This window comes from Phaenicophaeus curvirostris, chromosome 2 (genome assembly GCF_032191515.1).
Source record: "Phaenicophaeus curvirostris isolate KB17595 chromosome 2, BPBGC_Pcur_1.0, whole genome shotgun sequence".
Lineage (NCBI taxonomy): Eukaryota > Metazoa > Chordata > Aves > Cuculiformes > Cuculidae > Phaenicophaeus > Phaenicophaeus curvirostris.
In genome coordinates, this window is record NC_091393.1 from 110,275,768 (window position 1) to 110,286,011 (window position 10,244).

A 10,244-nucleotide genomic window follows, 5' to 3' on the forward strand; every position below is an offset into this window, starting at 1 on the left:
CTCGTTCTTCCTATTGGAAGACTATTCAAATAGTTCATTACTACAATAGCTAGGAACTTTTTCAAATATTTGTTTTCAGGGTGTCCATAGGCAACATACACTCATTTGCTCTTGGGACAACACTACTCTTTAGCTTAAACATAGCTCTTCTTTCTCTGATCTTCATCCCCCTGATTCACATGGAGACACCAGTCCTAGTGAATCCAGTCTCATCTACTTAAATATGATGCAGCCTAGAAGTAGCACCCTAAGGTCAGGCAGTCTCTGGGATTCGTAACTCCTACAGCTGTCAAATGAACTCCTGAGCTACATCGCCATCAGCTATATGCTTCCAGCTTGTGTGTGAGACCTGGGCATCCACGCTGGCAGCTTGTAATTATTCAGTATTCAAGTGGCAAAATCCAGATACTTGTCTCCTCAGTCTTTTCCAGCTGATTCCCTCTCTATTTCACTTTGGGACATGGTTTAGTAGGCATGAGGGTGTTAGGCTGACAGTTGTGCTTGATGAGCTTAGAGGTCTTTTCCAGCCTTAATGATTCAATAATTCTATTAATAGATTTGATTCATTGTTAGGCTGAAGGCCACAACACAGGTTTCCACGAACTGCAGTTAAGGTGATGATTTCTGTTTCCGTTGTGTTATGTTGGCTCATGTGAGCACTTGATGGGAGAATTTGCTCCTTGGGATTAATACTCACAGTATCAATGACTGGTGTCTTGTTCCATCTTCTTCATGGCCAGAAATGCCTAGCTGCTCTATGCTTGCTAAATTGGAACTATTCACTCATTTAAATTGAGAGCAAAAAGAATGTTTTCTACTCCCAAACCAGGGAAAATCATGACTGGGCCACCATGGGCCCTACCCTTGTGAACTGCCATCAGCGGTTTGTTTATCTGATTAACAAGTTGATTCAGGAAACCTTAATATGAGGAAGACTAAATTTTGATAAATGTAACATTTTCTTACTTAAGGGTAAGCCCAATGCAGGTGTGATCCTGCTCCTACAATATGTGCCATGTGCCGCAGGCTCAGTCGACTGGTTCATCCTGCAGCACAGAGCTGGTTCTGTCAAATATTCTTGCCACACTGAGCTCCAATACCACACTGACAGTCCTGGGGTGACACCGACAGGTCTTTCATTCTGCTGGAAAACACTCAGAATCATCCAGGATTATCCCCAGGTTGTTCCAGTCTCCTGGACAGTGAGAAGATGAACACCAAGTGTTTAAGATGTCAATCTTGTCTTTTAGGAATGGGATGCACGGAGAGAAAAATGTGATGGTTGAGATGAAAGTTGGAAAACATTTCTTTTTTCCCCTATTCTAATTCTCAACAATAGCTGAGAATAAGAATATTTATTCACATGTGAGGCAGGAAGCAAACCCAGAAAATTTGATCTAGAAAAGCAAACGTACCTTTCCCAATTGCATTTCACACTGGAGAAGTATCTCACTAACTTAGTGCATACCAGTTCTCTAAAGCAGAAGACTCAAAAGGCAGCACACTGAAATTACATAAAATAAATAGCAGTTTGTGCCTGACACTGTTCCGTTGCTTTCCCCAACCCAGCCCACCAAAACACAGCTCCAGTTTCTGTGTTATCTGCTGCCTGTTGTTTGTCAGCAGGAAAAATTTAGAGTACTAAAATGTTTATTGCTTTGGGAGTAATAATAAAATGTGTGCTTCAGATTAGCTATCACTGTTTTTTTTTCCCTGCTGTGACTGAGAGAAATATCAAGGTGAAATTCCACGTTGTTACGTATAAAACATTCTTTAAAGAAGGGCATGGGGAGTTAGCTGCATTGATATTAATGGGTCTCATGCAGCTAAATCCCTGCTCACTACTTATAAAACATAAAAGATATGAAATCTAGAATCTTGATCATAAAACAGAAATTAAATCAACACAGACTACTTCAGAGATCACGAATATATTTCATTTTATTAGAAAATAATAAGCCATGCTGGCATTTGGACAGAAATAAAGCCTGCCTGCTTGAGCACAGATCTCTTCCATAGCAGAGTTTTATACCCTTATATCAGTACCAGCATGACAAGGTCTCCCCAGTACAATGGTTCTCACACCAGCAGGATGCTCTTTATTCCCTTCATGGATGGTGGGGACCTTGCCATTATCCCAGCCATGATTTCATTGCATCTCTAGTGGAGCTGTGATAACGCATCAAAATAAAAGAAACTCTGTTCTGGCATATTTAGAATCGCAGAATCATTAAGGTTGGAAAAGACCTCTAAGCTCATTCAGTCCAACCATCAGCCCAACCCCACTGTGCCCGCTAAACCCTGTCCCCAAGTGCCGCATCTACACACTTTTTGAACCCCTCTAGGGACAGAGACTCCACCACTTCCCTGGGCAGTCTCTTCCACTGCTTAACAAGCCTTTTGGTGAAGGAATATGTCCTAATATCCCACCTAAACCTCCCCTGGCACAACTTGAGGCCATTTCCTCTTGTCTGATCACTTGTTACTTGGGAGATGAGACCAACACCCGCCTCACTACAACCTCATTTCAGGGGGCTGTAGAAAGCCATAAGGTCTCCCCTCAGCCTCTTCTTCTCCAGGCTAAACAATCCCAGTTCCCACAGCTGCTCCTCCTAAGACTTGTTCTCCCGACCCTGGAGAAGAACCTAAGGAGAGAAATAGGACCAAGGTCAGACAGGCAAGTAAGGCAAAAGGAAGAGAAATTATTGGATCAAGGTGATGAGCCTGAAGGATACAGGCACGGCAAAATGACAATAGTTGCATCTTGATATGCAACTGATTCCAAGGGAAGCCAGCACAGCACTCAGCTGCCCAGCAGCAGCTTATTCTTATGAGGGACAGGCCTGGTATCTCCAAAATGTTGCCCATCAGCTCACTGAACCTCAGATTTAGAAAAGGAAAACGGAGTTTGGCCAGCAATGCTTGAACACTTCCCACCCTCTGCATTAGATAATACTGACTTCACTAATTGGAAGTTAACCAACCCCATGGAGACCCTGCAGCCAGGAGGAAATCTTTGGAGAGGACTGTAAGGCTGATGGAACTTTCAGCACCCTTTTCGAGGAAGCCTCTGCTTTCTTCCATTCTCCATCTCTTCCTCCTGCACTCCTCGCAGATGCAGAGCCACAGAGGTTATCTTAGAGTTACCATTAGTTACTTTGCGTCTGAAGTGTCCAGATTTAAGCATCTTTCATCCCACTATTTTAAATTCACCTCCCTCCTCCCTAAGGTCTGAAGCACACCATGGAGCTGGGTTGTAATACTGCGTGCTTTTCACTGAGTATTGTTATTTTTTGTGCTTCCGCTGATGCATTTTCACCAGATTAGTGCTTGTTATAGGCTAAATCACACCCCAGCGCTCTTGACCCAATGTGATAGCATTGCTCACAGTACACCTACAACGGATTAAGTCCACTGTAAGAAGATTAATCCTTTCCCTTCCCACCACCTTGTCTGCTCATTTGTAAACTGACTGCACAATGCTGCCAAAAAGCTTCGTTTGATTTTCCCCCAGTACCCAGGTATTCACCCGGGGCAGTAGCCAGCTCTAAAAATAGGAAAAGCAGGGAGGCTGAAGTTCATTTCCAGGCTAAGGAAGACCACAGATTAACTGAATCTGGTCCTGAGTGCAGGTTTGTTTGTTTTCTCTGACACATTCTTGCATGCTCAGTGGCACAGCAGTTGTTTCTTTCATAACACGCACAAAGAATGTATTGGTATTACACTTAAGACATCTTTTATGTGGCTACAAATAACCTTAATCTGGGAAGAAAAATCCTTTAAAAATCTCTACATAGCAAACTGGAAATTTTTCTTTTTGAAAGCTTGACCCATTCCTCTGTTTGCTCACCCATTTGAGGCAGGAATGTTTAGCTGTAAAAGGGAGCCCCCCTCACCATCATGTTTGTTCTTCACCTTCTGCTGCCTAACATTTGTTCAAATGATGCTATGTTGCTTTCTTTATATGTTCCTCATACAGAATCTACAGTATAAACCCCCTTTCCTGTACTTTCTTCCCCTTTTTCACAGTGAATCATGGTCCTAACAGACATCACCTCTGCGAGGCTTGGCTATCACTGTGGAAGTGTCGGCAAACTCTGCTGGATGTAAGGTGAGCAGAAGGGTGAGAGTCAGAAGGTAAACAGGAGCAGGGAAGCAACTTAGAAAGTGATTCAGGCTTCTACTTCCTAGCGATGTTTGACAAACGTAAGAGGGACAGGGCTGAAAATGAGACCTTGTATAAAGTTGGTCACTTAATGGGGTGAGATGAATCTGCAGTGTCCCAGGGACAAGGTCTTTACTTGACATTTCATAACTCTGCTTGATGAATTCCTCAAACTGTCCTTGGCTTTTAAGTCAATGGAATAAAGAAGGCTTTCCCGTCTTTAAACTTTGTCTGCCTAGCAGCTTGATTTCCAGATTCAGTTGAGGATAGTGAACCCCTTGGGTTCCTAAGAGCTCACCTAAATCTCCCCTCTTTTAGCTTAAAAGTGTTCCCCCTTGTCCTATCCCTGAACTCCCTGATAAAGAGTCCCTCCCAGCCTTCCTGTACCCCTGTCAGTACTGGCAGGCTGCTATAAGGTCTTCCCAGAGCCTTCTCTTCTCCAGGCTGAACGACCCCAACTCTCTCAGCCTGTCCTTGTATGGGAAGTGCTCCAGCCCTCGGATCACCTTCAAGATGCTGGGTGCCTTCAGCTTCCATTGATGTTACCGGCAACTGAGAACACGTGAATGTGCTCAGGATGCTCGGAGCACCGTACAGGATCGGGCCTTCTGAAACAGGCTATTCATCACATTTAAACTGTGTGTAACTGTCAGGGCTGAGCAGCTAATTAGATTGTTCTTGCTCTCTCTCAGTTTGAACAGCAAAAGAGAGAAAGCATAGTTGGATTATCACCAGGCCTCAGGAAACATTAAAAAACCTAAAAGCCATTGCATAACCAGTCATAAATTGTCAGGAGGAATGCAGGAATCTGTTGTTTTAAACAGCAGTTGTTTTGTTTTCTTAAACTTGTGGAAATATCCTGCAGGTAAAACCACCTCTAGTTATCAGCGCTCCTGTCTTAATGCAGCTCAGCATCCCTGAGCCATTGGACCCAGCCAGTCAAAACTCGCCCATGGCTGACTCGGTCTCTCACCTGGACTTGGTTTTGACTTCAGGAGGACAAGAAAGGCTTCCCAAATGATTCCAAAGTTTATCTCCTCAGCCTCTTCGACTCTGCTCTCATGAAAGCCAGCGTGTTAGTGACAGAGCAGCCAGGGCTCATGCAGCCCATGTCCCTGCTAACAGTTTCAGCCCAGGATTCAAGATGGATCACCTACAGCCAATGTGAAAAACGACCTGGTTTTCAACCCAGCTGGCTGCAGAAGGCAACTCATGGCTTCAAGACCAGCTACAGTCCTGGCTGTTTTCTCTCTCCTGTCCCAAAAAGGTCACCCTGATGCAGATGGGAGATGAATATAAATAGCCATCTGGGTCACCAGGATGGTATTCTGCTTCAAAACCCACAGAAGTACTCTAAGAGCATGAAGAGACATTACTAATATCTAAGGCTTCATAGAATACATATTTTTCCCTCAATACTTTGTTCGGTATACTATTCACTGTCGCCGCACCAAGCAAGGTACTGGGAAGAACTTGCCCTCTATGCCAACGCGTCCAGACCCCTAGCTTGAAAAACTGGCATATTCACTTGTGTAATGCTCTGTGGCTGAAGCCGGTGCTTGCAATGCTACCAATTGCAACCCTTGCTCCAATCACGCAGGCTACAAATCACCTTATCTATATATAGCTGAAAGAGGGGAGATTTAGATGAGATATTAGGGAGAAATGTTTTCCTGTGAGGGTGGTGAGACACTGGCTCAGGTTGCCCAGAGAAGTTGTGGCTGCCCCATCCCTGGTGATGTTTACAGGTCAGGTTGGATGGGGCTTTGAGCAACCTGATCCAGTGGGAGGTGTCCCTGCCCATGGCAGGGGGGTTGGAACTGTATGGGCTTTGAGGTCCCTTCTAACCCAAACCATTCTGTGATTCTCTTCTGTATCTTACAGTTGCAAAGTAATACCAAAGCAGAGACCGTGCCCTCAAATCCAGGAGGAGGTGGGAGTGAAGAAAAGGCCCATCTCACTGCCTGTGCCATTTGTTGAGCATCCAGACAAACCATAGGGCCAAAACTTATTTCCTTGGCACACATCATAGATCAAAAGCTAAACCACGCTGGGCTGTACAAAGAGCAGCACAAAAACATCTGCACATTAATCCCAGCTGCAGTGGCATTTACAGATCTGTGATTTGTCTTTGGTCACTGTCGAGGTAGAAAATACATCCAGCTGCTCCAGACCAGCTGTGCACTTCAGAGGTTGCACGGTACGTTCACATTCAAACTGCGTGAGACACTTCCAAGCAATCACTTAAGATAGTTCCATGCCAATATAACAATAAAAAGTTCCTAAAATACCTCCTTGATTTTTTTTTCTCCGCAGATATTTGCTGCAAAGTCAGTGAGGACGTGTATAAGTGGAGCTTGTGATGAAACTAAGAATCCAGCTGTGGATATCTTAGTCTCCCTGAAATCAAAAGAAGAGGTCTTACTAACTTGTTTGTAAGTCATATTGTCAAACTATGGTTTGAGAACCTACGGATTCTACCCACAAATGGAAAAAAGAACTGTTCCCTTGAAAGGATTAACAGTAACCAGGCTGTTGAAGTTCTAAAATCCCATATTCAACTTTATTCTTTAATAATGAGGCATGATGTTCAGTGCTACAACCCATTTTCAGACAATGGTTTAATTAAATGTTTAATGAATGTCTCTAATTTCTTTGCACGAGCTTCACTTTAAACAACCAGGCTAATAATGTAAACATTAGCATTTGATTATTAAAATAATTGCTTTCATGAACACTGGCCTCTTGGCAAACAAAGTGGCACAGGGTCCAATTATTGCATAAAACTGCATTTACAGTTAACTACCAGCTTTTACAAAAAAAAAAAACAAAACCCAAAAAAAACCAACCTAGGCCAGAAGTATTAAAGATGGTGATATTTTGGCCAAATGCCAATTAATCAAAGCTATTGGTAAAAAACCAATAAATTTAACCAAAAAACCATTTTTAAGAGCTTTCCCCAAGGACAGCTGCAGGATATCTCCTCAGATGAACTCTGCTCTCTGGCTCAGAATAACCAAAACCGAGACCTTCCTTTAAGCCAAAACTGTGGAGGATTTGTACCCAGTTAATTTTTTTTCCAGGAGTTACTTTGGAAAAGCCCCTGCATTTTCAACAAGGCTTTAATGAGAAAATAGATGGACATTTTTTTTCCCCTAGCTTTATAACCAAAAATCTGAAGTAATTTTGCAAAATGGTGACAAATTTTCAAGCCTCTTAAGTAAAAAAATCTTAGTGAAACAGGTTGTCAAAACATTTTGAAAACCTGTCAACAGCTCTAATTCTTAGAAACCATGATTCGGCACTGCCTGAGATACCGTCTTGTCCGTGCTGAAGCAGCTAAACCACCTTCCTGGCTGCTTCAGCTTGGCCTTTTCTCTTCATGGAAAGTTACTGGGACATTTTCCTATCTATTATGTGATTCTTCAAGCTTATAAGCATCCCACCAGCACCATCCTTTCATAGGCACGACATCTCCGGAAAGGTCACCGCAGACTTCAGAGCCAGCCAGCTTCTACTGCTTGGAATAGGCTTGCAAGAAACCCAAGGAAACAGCCAATTTTTCAGTCTCTGTCTATGGCACATCCATCACCCAGGAGGGGACAATGCGCAGCATGATGAGATTATGAGTTGCATGAAGTTTTCTAACCATCTTCCCACCAAAAACCTTACTAGCCTTTCAAAGGAGCCGAAATTGCCAAGCACGGTGAAGAACTGGATCCTGATTTTTCATGTTTGCAACAGAAAAAAGAAGGAACAGTCTTATTTGCTCTGCAAACACAAAAAAAACAGGAATCCAAACCCCAGTATCTAGCTGCAGTGACATAATTCCTGTGTATTCAGGTAAATTGGCTTAGATTTACAATATGTGACACAGTGGTTTGCACGTCATCGTTCCTGGATTACTGGAATGGAAGTTTTTCCCACCTAAAGCCATCAGCACTAAAAGATCCATATCCAACCTATTACATTAAGCCCTTGATTAACCATGTGAGACTTCCTACTCATTCGGTTGGACTTTTGATTAGGTTTGATATACTTTCCCATTTTTTCCCCGCTTCTTCTGCCCTTGAGATCTGCTATGACTTCCCACAGCTCTTTGGTTAGTGATTTATTGCTCTAATTATTTTATTTTTATTGGGGTTTGGTATTTATACTGGGATGCAACTGACACTTTGGAATAGGAATCAGGTTTTTTATTAATGGTTGAGTGTGATATTGGTCGCCTTGAGCAGAACAAGTGATTGGAGACCTGTCATACTTCTGGACACCTGCCTTCCACCTCTGCCGAACAAAGCACTTCGGCCCAAAAGCAATAATGGCAAAAAGCAAAGTTTAAACGCTTTCGTGGCTATCAAAACATGCTATGAGTGTGCTTTGTAAACTAAGCTGTTGCATTTTTCCCAGGAAAGTCCTCTTACTTGGTAGCAAAGGTGCAAACCCAAACTATTTTCCTCACCTGGCGAGTATGACCAGGCTGTCAGGAAGGGAGGAAATTCTCCCTTTAAGGATGCACCCAGAAAATAACTGCCAGTCAGATGGAAGCTCAGGGCAAAGCAAAATCTCACAGCTCCAAAATAAGAAATAAATGTGTGAAGAGCAGCTATGGCAAAGTCCTGGCAGCGGTAAATACCGGTTTGCTAAAAGACATCAAGTAGCTACTTATTTTCCTGTATAAAAATACAAGCATAAAGCAGGGAACAAAGCCCCAGCAGGTGAGACAGCAGCTGCTCTAAATCCTGGTAGGGAGTATTTGCTCTGTCAAGTACCAGATTGCTCTCACCTTTGCAGGACCAGAAGCACACACCCCACACACCCCGTGCAACACTTTGAGGGTGAGAATTCTCTTTTTTTTATAAAATAAATGTAAATATTATTATTTACTGCAAGTCTCCCTGGAGAGCACTGCAGCTCCTACTGCAGCCTGACGGGTGAGGAGGCACACAGGGCTTGTTCCAAGCCAGACAGTGAAGGAAAGAGATGGAAAAAAAGGCTTAGGGGGGAAAAAAAAAATCACCTTTTGGGTGCTGGCTAAAGACTGAATGGGTACTTGGCACCGAAACCAGAATTTATCATTTTCTTGGGTCTAACTTTGTGCAGCCCAGAAACCAAAGCCAGATCAGGAACAATTCCCGCACCTGAAAATGTCTGAAATTAATTAATAGGCACCTAACCGAGCGCCAAATTACTGAATGAGTGCCCTATCGGACACTGACTTAATGAATTAACACTGAGCTAACGAGTCAGTGCCCACCGCAGGCGGGGAGCCCCCTCTGGCACCGGGACCCTCGGGAGCAGGCGGGGATGGGGATGGGGGAAGCCCCGGGAGCGAGGGAGCAGGGATGGGGATGGAGGGAGCGGGGATGGGGATGGAGGGGGAGCAGGGATGAGGATGGGGGAGCCCCGGGAGCAGGGATGGCAATGGGGGGGCGGGGGGAACCCCAGGAACGAGGGAGCAGGGATGGCGGGGGATCAGGCATAGGGATAGGAGCGGATCCCCGGGAGCGGGGATGAGGATGGGGGGCTAGCCCCAGGAGCGAGGGAGCAGGGATGAGGATTTGGGGGTAGCAGGGATGGGGATGGGAGCGGAGCCCCGGGAGCGAGGGAGCAAGGATGGGGATGGAGGGAGCGGGGATGGGAGCGGAGCTCCGGGAGCGGGGGTAGTGGGGGGAGCAGGGATGAGGATGGAGCGGGGTGCCCCGGGAGCAGGGATGGGAATGGGGGGGAAGCAGGGATGGGGACGGAAGGAGCGGGGATGGGGGTAGTGGGGGGAGCAGGGATGAGGGTAGAGGGGGGATTCCCGGGAGCAGGGATGGGAATGGGGGGGGGGGGGGTAGCCCCGGGAGCGAGGGAGCAGGGATGAGGATTTGGGGATAGCAGGGATGGGGATGGGAGCGGACCCCCGGGAGCGGGGAAGCAGGGATGGGGACCCTGGAGGGAGCAAGGATGGGGATGGAGGGAGCGGGGATGGAAGAGGAGCCCCGGGAGCGGGGATAGTGGGGGGAGCAGGGATGAGGATGGGGGGAGCCCCGGGAGCAGGGATGGGAATGGGGTGGGTAGCCCCGGGAGCGAGGGAACA